Raw genomic sequence first — 11,771 nt, 5'->3', positions numbered from 1 at the left:
CCGTGGGATGGAGAGTCTGGGAGCAACTGGAACGAGAGGCAGAAAAAGTGAGTGCAGCATTAGCTCAGTGACCGTCACTGTCCTGCATGGGCAGGGCCGGCTCTAGGCACCAGCAAAACAAGCTGGTGCTTGGGGCGGCACATTTTTAGGGGCGGCATGGCCGGCTCCAGAATGCCGCCCCTAAAAATGTGCCCCGGCCGCCCTAGCTCACCTCCGTTGCAGCCGCTCGCCCGCCACGGTGCACGAAACAGCTGGTTCGCACGCCGCTGCTCCCCCTCCCTCCCTCCCAGGTTTGAGAGACTTGGAGGGAGGGGGAGACTCCGAGTGGCCGCGGCGCCCGCACCGCTTCTCCCCCTACCTCCTAGGCTTGAGAGCCTGGGGGAAGGAGGCAGGGCTGGGGATTTGGGGAAGGGGCGGAGCTGAGGCGGGGCCAGGGGTGGGGTAAGAAAAAAACAGGGGGGTGGGGGCGGCCAAAATTGTTTCTGCTTGGGGCAGCAAAAATCCTAGAGCCGGCCCTGTGCACGGGGCTGAGCCCCCAGCCACTGCACCAGCACCCGGCCCATTCCTGTGGCTGGGGTAGAACACGCTGTGTCCGTGATGGGCTGCACCGATCTGAGACTCTGCACACACACGGTGCACACACGCATGCACACCAGGTCTTTCACATTCCCTTGCTCGCATGCACACGAGCCACTCAGGCTGCCAGCCCAAGCAGCAGCGGGACAACGGCTACTCACGGTTTCTAGGCTGGGACTTTTGTGCCATCCTTACCCAACACATGGAGGGTCGTTTCGCTCTGCTGCCGCTCCGCACCGTAGCCGACCACACATGTATACTGCCCCTCATCCGACATTTGTACGTTCTCCATCCCCAGGGAGGCGTTCCCGATCCGTAACTCCTGCTTGGAGATGCTCACCCCTGGTGCGAATGTTTCCTCCCCTCGGTCGTACTGCGCCACACTCTGATCTGAGAAATACCAGTGAACCTGCAGGGCGGTTAGATTGATCGGCCCCCCGATATTGAACCGGCATTTCAGCAGCGCTGCAGAGCCCAGCACAGCCGAGGAGGAGGGTGGGGTGAATATCGTCAGTGGGTCACCTGTAAAGAGAAATGGGTAAATACACCACACAGGTTTGCAGTCCTGGGAACTGTCTCTGACGTCAGGCAGGACCCTGTGCGGTCTGGGAACCTGCTGCAGAATCTGTTTCCAGCCCTTCTAGGAATGAAGGAAACCGTCCAAACATCCTCCGGAGTGTGACTGACACAGTGATTTCTGCAGAGAGCTCGAAACGATTGCTCGGAGAGGGATGAGGCACCCCAGTTCTAGCAGCATGTTGTTCACTCTGGAGCTGAATGACAACATGATCATTTATGTTGCTATTAAGGGCTAGCTACAAAGCATCAGGCACCACACATGACACTCACAGGCCTGGCCACGCTCTCTGCAGTCCAGCTGAGATGCCACCCCCAGAGACTTGGGTCTGTCACAGCAGGACCTGGGTTCCAGGCCCAGCTCTGCTGGAAGGGAGCTACTCCTGGATAAAACGGGGAGCGATGCAGGTCCTCCGCAGCCCAGGAAGGCATGAGACTTTTCTCTCTTATGAAGTGTGGATAATTATTAACTAGAAGAGCAAACAGCGAATAAGGTGGCCTGGCAGGGGGAGGCCAGAATCCGTGACCCCTAGTGAGTGTTTTCACAGAGGCATGTAGGCAAGTGTTACCCACTGGTTCAATGTTAGCCACGTGTCCCCCTGTAGTGCCGGTTCACATAATAAGGTAAGACTTATTCAACTGCAGAACTCACTGCAACAAGATGTTGGTGCAAAGAATTTAGCAAGGTTCTGAAAGGGATTGAACATCCACTTGGAGAACAGGAAAAGCCAGAGTTAGAACGGTTCATGCAAACATTTTGGAAGGGATATGAAACCTCCTGCTCCAGGGCTTCAGTTGATCTCTAGCGATTGGAGACCAGGATGTGACCTTCACGGGGAGCAGATTATCGACTGCTGGGAGATTAAGGAATATGCCTGTAGCCCAGGTGGGAGAGATCTGCGCTGCAAGCAAGCCTGCAGGCAGTGTGCCCCCGGGGCAGAGCTCCAAGCTCCACCGGTCAGGCCTGTTCCCAGCTGGGGACCCCTGCGTTTCTTGGCTGAAACCCACCAGCTTTCTTTTCAGATAAGAAATTGTCATTCTTTGGAGAGAGGCGCTGAAATGAGCGAAGGACTTTGACTTGCAGGAGCTGGGCGTTGGTGTCTGTGGACTGTGGGTGCTGTCATGTTTATGGGAAATCGAGGGGGCCCCCTTGCAAAATGTCTCTGGACAGTTTACAGCCTTGCCGTAGGATCCCAGCTGGTACGGCCAGCAGGGCCCATTCTGCCCAGCCAGTCTGGCCAATTGTATAGCCCAGGCTGGAGAAGAGCTCCAGGGAGTCCTACGTCCAGCAGAGCTCCAGCCGTGCCTCCAGAGAGACGCCCGATCGCGCTTCGCTGACTCCAGGCGCTGGAGAAGCACCTGTTCCCTGGCGAGTTGTTCCAGGAATTAACTCCCCTCCCTGTTAAACACGGTGACTCATTTCTAGCCTGAGCCCATCCCGTTTCAGCTCCCCAGCCGCTGGGTCTGGTTCTGCCTTTGCTAGGGGACAGGCCCTCTGCTGCTAGAGTTTGTTCTCCGCGTGGGCGCTTCTAGACCAGGGTCCTGCCAGCCCCCCTGAACCTTCTCTGTGCTCAGCTGAGCAGAGCGAGCGCCTTGGGGTACGTGCACGCTGCAAAGAGAAACCCGCAGCACCAAGCGGGCCCACGTCTATTAACTCCGGCTCGTAGGCCTTGGGCTGCAGGGCTAAAAATGTTCCCAGCCGGGCTGGAGCCCGCTGGGCCCTGAGACCTGCCCCCCTCGCCGTGTCTCCGAGACAGGGCTCCAGCCCCACAGGAATGGCTACCCAGCTGTTCTGTTCACGCGGTTTCTTTGGGAAGTTTGAACAAGCTGACAAATCCCTGCCCGGTAAATATCAGCACCGAAACCGTCCCCACACCAGTGAGCTTCGAGGCATTAGAGAGGAATCTAGCCATGGGATCCTGCTACTGAACAGGGTGTTACGGCAGCGTGAGCAGGTTCCAGCGCCCGGGTCGTTTCCCACACTGCTACAGGCGACCCGGCAGCACGAGCCGGGGCACCAGTCCTGGGCTGTGGGACTCGGCGCTGCGGGTTTTTCCTGGCAGTGCAGACGGACCCCAAGTCTCTGTCCGTGAGGCAGGTCTCCATCCCTCCGGCCAGGGTCCAGGAGCGCCTGACCGAGCTCACCACCGAGCCCCCGAAGGCCCCTTTCCCCTTGGCTCAGCTCCAGAGGTTTCCGGTTCTGCCTGCGGTGAAATCCTGCTGTGCCCCACACCCACAGGCCCTGGCTTCCGAGGACGGAGCTGGCCAGAGAGACGGCAGAGCTGCCGGCAGGTCAATCTGCACAGAAAGGCCAGCTCAGCCCCTCCCTGCACACAGCCCCCAGCACAGCCCCCAGCCCCCTGCACACAGCACCCATAGCCATACCCCCCCCTGCACACGGCACCCATAGCCAGACCGCACCCCCTGCACACGGCACCCGTAGCCAGAACCCCCGTCCTGCACACAGCACCCACAGTCAGACCCCCCCCGCACACAGCACCCGTAGCCAGACCCCCCCTGCACACGGCACCCGTAGCCAGACCCCCCCTGCACACAGCACCTATAGCCAGACACACACCCCCCCCCCGCACACAGCACCCGTAGCCAGACCCCCCCCTGCACTCGGCACCCGTAGCCAGACACCCCCCGCCCCGCACACAGCACCCGTAGCCAGACACCCCCCCTGCACACACACACACACAGCACCCGTAGCCATACCCCCCCGCACACGGCACCCGTAGCCAGACCGCCCCCCGCACACAGCACCCACAGCCAGACCCCCCTGCACACGGCACCCGTAGCCAGACCCCCCCCCGCACACAGCACCTGTATCCAGACCCCCCCTGCACACAGCACCCATAGCCAGACCCCCCCCTGCACACAGCACCCATAGCCAGACCTCCACCTCCCCCCGCACACGGCATCCATAGCCAGAAAGCAGCTCTCCCTCTCGCCCTGGTCTGTCCCCCACCATCCCGTCCCGCCGCACAGCCTGTCCCCTCCCACCTCTCCCATGTACACAATCCCCTGCCACCTCCGGGTCATTCACACAGGCCCTGAGCAGAGCTGGGCCCTGCTATGACAGAGCCAGTCTTGGGCTCCATCCCCGGGACTTTACTCTGCCGGGGGGGACCGGGGCCCTGCCCTGCCCCAGGACACCAGGGGTCTGTACTTACCGGCCACCCCAAGGACGAGGAGGGGGACAAGGAGAACCCCCAGCCCCATGGTCCCTGCCCTCCGTCCCCTTCGTCCCCAGCGTCACTGTCTCCTTCTCCGGGCTGGCAGGGCTCCCAGCGAATTCCCTTTCACTTTCTGTGGGTCACAGGGAGCAGCTGTAGCACCGGGCAAAGGGCGGAGATCAGGGATTCTGATATCGCCGGGCGAGGCTCAGACACACCTGGCACGAATGTGCTCCCTGGGACCGTCCCTGCCCCCCCCCCAACCCCCAGCACTCTGGGGGCCCAGCTGGGGCAGGACCAGCCCGACACAGACGCTGCCCCAGGCGGGTTCCCTAGGCTGGGCCCAGGGGTGTTATTCTGCCCCGGAGCCACCTGGGTCCGGCTAACACCTGCTGAGGCGCTGGTCGAGTCAGGCTGTGGATTACAGGGTCACAGGCTGTCCTGGTACCCCGCCCCCCGCCCCATCTGAGCCTGGCCCCGCTGTGGGGCAGGCAGCGCTAGGATCCCCATTGCCCAGAGGAGACCCGAGAGGCCGAGTGACGGGCTGTCACGGACTCACAGATCGTGCCCACTCTTGGCCCTGTGCGGTCCATGGGGGTGGTGCCCCTTTCAGTGCGACAGCCCTTCTCGGGGGTCCCCTCTCTCGGGGGTTAAGCCCCAGGCCTCCACCTCCTGGGGCCGCACCTCTCTGAGCCTTACCACGTCTGTCTCTGCCGTGGGCCCCCTCAGGGAGTCCCCTCGCTCTGGACCCCCGGGGCCTCTGTTGGGTGTGATTTGTTAGACTGTTATAGCTTATTAAAATATGTGTATGTTAAACCCAATATGTCATTTGTAAGGTGTGATGAACTGGGACTGTTCTTAATGTGTTCTTTGAATGCTGAGCGGGGAGTGTTGGCCTGGGAAGGTTGCAGGGGAGTTTTGCTGGGACAGTCTGCATTGGGGATGGGAGACTGGCCTTGAGGGAAGATACCTGAGCATGTAACATGAGAACCCAGGAAGGGGTTAGAGGCCAGGTGTCACCTGGGCCCGGGAAACTGAACAAAGGCTGAGGAGACAGGGGCAGAGCTGGCTGGCGGAATGGCTGGGAGGCAGACGGGACTCTGACCTCCCAAGGGGGCTGTGGTGTAGTGCCCTGGGACCCCAAGATGGACCTAACTGAGGGGGTCCTGATGTCTGTGCCTGCAAGACCTGTCTTGGACTGTATTCCTGTCGTCTAAATAAACCGTCCGCTTTACTGGCTGGCTGAGAGTCATGGTGAATCGCAGGAAGCCGGGGGTGCAGGGCCTGGTGTCCCCCCACACTCCGTGACAATTGGTGGCAGAAGTGGGATGCACTGCACCCCGTGGACGGCGCTTCCTGCAGTAAGTGACTGGGGAGCAGTAAAACGAAGGGGGATCAACGGGGACCAGGTGGGCTGAAGAGTCAGAGAGACACGGTTCAGGGGGCGATTAACCCCTAGGAGTGTGTGACCAGCAAGAAGGACTTTTGCAGTAACAGGGTCCCCCGGGGGATCACAGCGAGCGGTTCCGGGGCGGAGGAGTCTGCAGCTCGACCCTGGCAGAGAGGGGGTGACCTGAAGAAGGGCTGGCACACTAGGGGTCCCCCGGGAATGGTGGAAAGCACAGGCTGGCGAGTGGCCAGCAGGAGGATGGATGCTAAACGCCTTAAGAGCGACCTGGTGGAGCTGTGCAGGCAGAGGGGCTGCGCATTGGGAGGTCCACCAAAGAACAGCTCATTGCCCAGCTGGAGGAGAGGGATCACTTGGATGAACCGAGCCCTGTTCCTGAGGGAAGCCGCCCGGTGGATGCAGCGTGGGCCCCGGGGCCTGACATGGCTGGGAGGGGTCAGACTGCTGCCGAGGACATCCCGAGACCCGGCCTACCTATACCTAGGGGCGGGGTTGGGGGAAGCCCAGTGAATACCGAGGGCCCCCTGACCCCGCCGGCCAGCAGGGGATCGTCCCGGCGGAGCTCCCCGTCCCGGGAGCGGATGCGGCTGGAATGTGACAGGGAGCTGAGACTGAAAGAGCTCGAGTTAAGGCAGCAAGAACTGAAGCAGGAGCGGGAAGAGAAGGAGAAACAGCGTCAGCATGAGCTGGAACTGGCCAGGCTGAGGAGCAGTGGGGCCCCGGCTGCGGTGAGCGAGGGGGGACCCAAGACTGCAAAGAGCTTTGATAAGTGCTTCCTGGCCCAGCATAAGGAGGGGGAGGACATGGATACCTTCCTGACGGCCTTTGAGAATACCTGCGAGCTGCTCCAGGTTGACCCTGCAGACAGGCTCCAGTGTCTCATTCCCTCACTGGACCCCACAGCCAGGGAGGTGTACAGCCGACTGAAAGGGGCGGAGACAGGGGACTACGAACTGTTCAAAAAGGCCCTGCTCCGCGAGTTTGGGCTGACCCCTGAGATGTGCCGGAAAAGGTTCCGGAGTCAGCGTAAAACCCGTGAGGTCTCATACCTGCAACTAGCCAACCGGGCGCAGGGGTATGCCCGCAAGTGGACAGCTGGGGCCCAAACTATAGAGGACCTACTTGACCTATTCATACTGGAGCACGTGTATGAGCAGTGACCATCCGACCTGAGGCGATGGTTGATGGACCAAAAGCCAGAGAACCCGCAGCACGCAGGCCAGTTCGCCGACGAGTTTGTGAACAGTCGGGCAAGGGATAACCGGGAGGAGTCCCAAAGGAACAGTCCCACCACAACGCAGAGAGAGAGTCACCAGGGGACCTCCCAGCGGGGAAATATGGAGAACACCCACCAAAGGGGAACATCCAGCGTCAGGTCCATCCGACCCGCTCGAGGGAACCCACGGGACATGGGCTGCTATCTCTGTGGCCAAAAGGGCCACATACGGGCCCAGTGCCCCAGGCTCAGGGACAGACTGAGCAGACCGAACCCACAGAGGGTTGACTGGGTAGAGACCCAGCCCGGCGAGAGGCAGCATTCCCAGGCATGGGGGGCTGGCAGAGTACCACCTGCTAAGGAGGGAGGAGAGCTCCAGGACAGCTCCTCTGGGGGGCTGGATGCTCCAGACTCAGGGTTTTTGGTTTACACAGTGGGCGCGGGGCTGTCCCTTTGGAGAGAGTGCCTTGTTCCCCTGGAGGTGGATGGGAGGAAGGTCAATGGATACTGGGATACGGGCGCAGAGGTGACGCTGGCCTGGCCTGAGGTGGTGGCCCCAGATCGGGTGGTGCCCAACACCTACCTGACACGGACGGGGGTGGGCGGGACCCCAGTCAAAGTGCCAGTGGCGAGGGTACACCTGAAGTGGGGGGCCAAAGAGGACCCCAAGGATGTGGGGGTACACCCGTATTTGCCCACTGAGGTGTTGATGGGGGGGGACCTGGAGAACTGGCCAAGCAACCCCCAGGGTGCCCTGGTTGTGACCCGCAGTCAGAGCCGGCGAGGGGCACTGCGCCCTGGCCTTGGGGGGGTGCCTTGCCCGAGGCGCAGGACCCTAACCTGGTGGGGAGGGAACGCCCAGGGACACGGCTCAGGGAGGCTGCAGCTTCAGACCCAGCCGGTGAGAAAGAGCAGGTGGCCATCCCTGTCCCAGCTGCTGAGTTCCAGGCCGAGTTGCAGAGAGATCCCTCCTTGCGGAAGATAAGGGACCTGGCCGACCTCAATGCGGTACAGACCATGGGACGAGGTGGCCGGAAAAGGTTCCTGTGGGAGAAGGGGTTCCTGTACCGAGAATGGGCTCCCCCAGGGAAAATGGAGTCAGGGGGGATCAGGAGGCAGCTGGTGGTACCCCAGAAGTATCGCCGCCAGCTGCTGTGCCGGGCCCATGACATTCCCCTCTCAGGGCACCAGGGAACCTGGCGTACCCAGCAGAGGCTGCTACGGAGCTTTTACTGGCCTGGGGTCTTTGTTACTGTCCGACAGTACTGCGGATCCTGTGACCCCTGTCAGAGGGGGAGGAAGGCCTGGGACAAGGGGAAAACAGCTTTAGGACCCTTGCCCAGCATAGAGGAGCCTTTCCGGAGGGTGGCCAAGGTTAAAAGGGCGGCTCTAAACCAAGAGAGCCCAAAGCACAGACCTCCAGACTGGAGCGCTGGGAGAAGACCACAACCCAGTTGGAGCCCCAGAGGTATGGGGGTGGGAAAAGGGCACAGGCCGCATAAACCTTCCCACATGCGAACTGCGAGTGCCATCAAGCACCCCCGACCTAAGGGGGGACGTGAAACTGGAGGGGCCTGGTGTAATTCTCACCAAGGAATGGGAGGGATGCGGGGGCATCCATGGGAACGGGGGTAGGTTCGAACTTCCCTGGGTCACTGGCTAAAGTGACCCTGCTCAGTTCGGTCTCGAAGGGGGGAGAGATGTGACGAACTGGGCCTGTTCTTGCTGGGGTGTGTGAATGCTGACAGGGGAGTGTGGCTGGGATAGTCTGCATTGGGGGATGGGAGACTGGCCTTGAGGGAAGATACCTGAGCGGGGGTGGGTTGCAGGCAGCTCGCTGGTTCGGCCCTTTCCCGGCTCTTGTCGGGTGAAGAGTTTTGGGGAGGGGTTTTGCTCCGATGGCAGGAACTGCAGAGTGCCCCGGACGGCCTGGACCTTGCCCTGCCGGCCTGTGACTCTGCCCCGAGGGGGCCGTGCCCTGAGCGGGGGGTCGGCCTGGGTGTAGCAGGGCCCGGCCGGGCACAGGCAATGCCAGAGGCACGTGTCACTAGTGACAGGTTCGTTCTCTCCTGGCTACGCAGGGCGTGATCGTGAAGCTGAGTGTGTGAGACGCACAGAGACTGTCTGAGTTTTATTAACGCCGTGATCAGTATAAGCAAAGTCACAGAACGAGAGAAACAAGCATCGCAGCCGGATCTGCACCGCGAACACTCACAGGGCCGCGGGCCGCGGGTTCCCCTTCCGGGGAGATAAGCGTTAAGGGCATCACCGCCCCGCCGGCCCGAGATCCCCCTGAGGGCCGGGTTTGGTTCCCCACCTGTCCCTGATTACCCCCCCCCTTTCTGAGACCACATGGGATTACAGGTCTGAATCATCTTACGCTGCGGTTACGTTCTGCAGTCAGCGCGTAAAGCGAAAACCGCGTATAGTCAACATTACATTGAGTGGAATGGCGGGCGGAATCGCCCACACTACAGGTACAGTATTTAAACTGTTATTTTTCTCTCTTTGTTTTGTTTTTGTTTTTGTTTTTGCCGACCACGTAAAGCTGAAATCGCGCATGTTAAATGCGCGTAAGATCCAACAGACCTGTATGTCTCGGCCACGTGCCCACGTTTGCCGTTCCTGGGGCTTGGACAGTTGTAAGTGTTTGCACAGCTGGAGGGGTCTCAGCAGCGCAGGTCAGGGGTCTGGCTGCATAAAGCTGTGGCGGGGGAGCCAGGATCATCCCACGCCCGGTGGCTAAATCTGGCCCCAGCTCCTCACTCAAGCTAAGGTTTGTTAGCGCTAACGCGGCCACCAGGCCTCCAGCGACACCCCGGCTGCAGGTCCCTGCCAAGCCCATTGCAATCTGCAACTGTCACGGAGTCCCCGGGCGATGCTCTGGAACTGCTCCCCACAAAGCCAGTCAGGACTCTGGGGAGCCTCCTCTCCCTCGGAGCAGACTGTCTTCAGGGCAAGAAGCTCACACGGCTTCACCTTCCTGGGTCTGACCTTGGAGCATTCAGCATATGCCCCTCCTTGAGCTTCCCACAGCGAGTCCGCCCAGGCGGGGTCCTGGGGAAGCCAGAGGGTCCTGCACCCCCACTTCGCAGTCAGACGTGACTCTCAGCCAGCCGGTAACACAGAGGTTTATTAGACAACAGGAACACGGTCTAAACCAGAGCTTGTAGGTCCAGAGAACGGGACCTCTCGGCCGGGTCCATTCTGGGGTTCAGAGAGCCAGACACCCACGTCTGCCCTCACTCCCCGTCCCCAGGTAGCTCCAACTCTCAAACCCCCTCCAGCCCCTCCTCTCTGGGCTTTGTCTCTTTCCCGGGCCAGGAGGTCACCTGATCTCTTTGTTCACCTTTAGCTATTTCCTTGCAGGGGGGGAAGGGCCCCAGCCATTTGTTGCCAGGGAGACAGAGTGTCAGTGATTTATGCACACTGGCCTTTATCTCTCCACCTAGAGACTTAAGAAATGCAAAGGGGAAACTGAGGCACCCACATAGTATTCAGAGGAAACATTAAGAACAGTCCCACTTCCTCACAGCAGCGCAGCCTTCGTTTTATTTGCACGAATTTAACAAGCAGGGGCTGGGGCAGGGCGGCAGGAAGGAGCCTCTCGAAGCTGGGGAAATATTTGCACTGCAGCGTTAGTTTTATTTGCACGAATTTAACAAGCAGCTGAACTCGTTCTGAGATAGAAACGATCACCTGAGCGCAGGTCAGGGGTCAAAGGTTGACGTGTGTGTGCCCCGAGGGTGCCAGGCGGGGAGTATCCGGGCCCAGCCGCCCCCAGGCAACGCCTGACCGAGCGCTGGTTCCCAGCAGACGGGTCCGTGGGGATCAGGGAGGGGTCACAGCCCAGTAACAACAGCTGCTCAGGGCGTGCAGAGAGATGGCGTCACTGCTGGCCTGAGCGCTGACCAGAGAGAAAACCACACCCCAGCCACACACCAGACACAGCGAGGGGCCGGGGACACGGGGGCGACCACGCAGTAGTCTGTGATGGTAGCAGAGGGGACACGGGCTGCGTCTGTGCAGAGAGCTCCTGCTGTGGCCGGCAGCTCAGTCACACCCTGGAGCAGTAAGGACAGAGTGCTGGACATGGCGGCTGGAACCCCTGTGACGGGCAGGGCCGGCACTTCCATTTAGGCGACCTTCACTCGCTCCGGGACCCACCACCGAAGTGCCCCGAAGACCTGGAGCGCGGAATGACCCCCCACCACAGAACTGCCGCCAAAGACCGGGAGCGCGGAAGGACCCCCGCCTAGGGCGGCAAAAACCCTGGCACCGCTCCTGGTGATGGGTTGAATCACAGAACCCCCCTTGGGAGCTGCCACCTCATGTGCCAAGACTACTTCTACCCCTGCTTTCCCTGCCAGCTCAGGATCCCAGCACCCTGTCTTGCTGAGCCAGGCACTCCCGTCTGCTCCAACACAGACCCAGGGTCTGAATTACTTGCCCCAAAGCTGCAAGTTTACCTGAAAGCAGCTAACAGAAGTGTGCTTGTCTTTAACACTCAGATGCCCAACTCCCAATGGGGTCTAAACCCAAATAAATCTGTTTTACCCTGTATAAAGCTTATGCAGGGTAAACTCATAAATTGTTCGCCCTCTATAACACTGATAGAGAGATATGCAGTTGTTTGCTCCCCCAGGTATTAATACATACTCTGAGTTAATTAATAAGTAAAAAGTGATTTTATTAAATACAGACAATAGGATTTAAGTGGTTCCAAGTAGTAACAGACAGAACAAAGTAAGTCACCAAGCAAAATAAAATAAAATGCACAAATCTATGTCTAATCAAACTGAATACAGATAATCTC

The sequence above is a fragment of the Malaclemys terrapin genome, unplaced genomic scaffold (genome assembly GCF_027887155.1).
Source record: "Malaclemys terrapin pileata isolate rMalTer1 unplaced genomic scaffold, rMalTer1.hap1 H_1, whole genome shotgun sequence".
NCBI lineage: Eukaryota > Metazoa > Chordata > Testudines > Emydidae > Malaclemys > Malaclemys terrapin.
Note: the sequence above shows the minus strand (reverse complement) of the source record.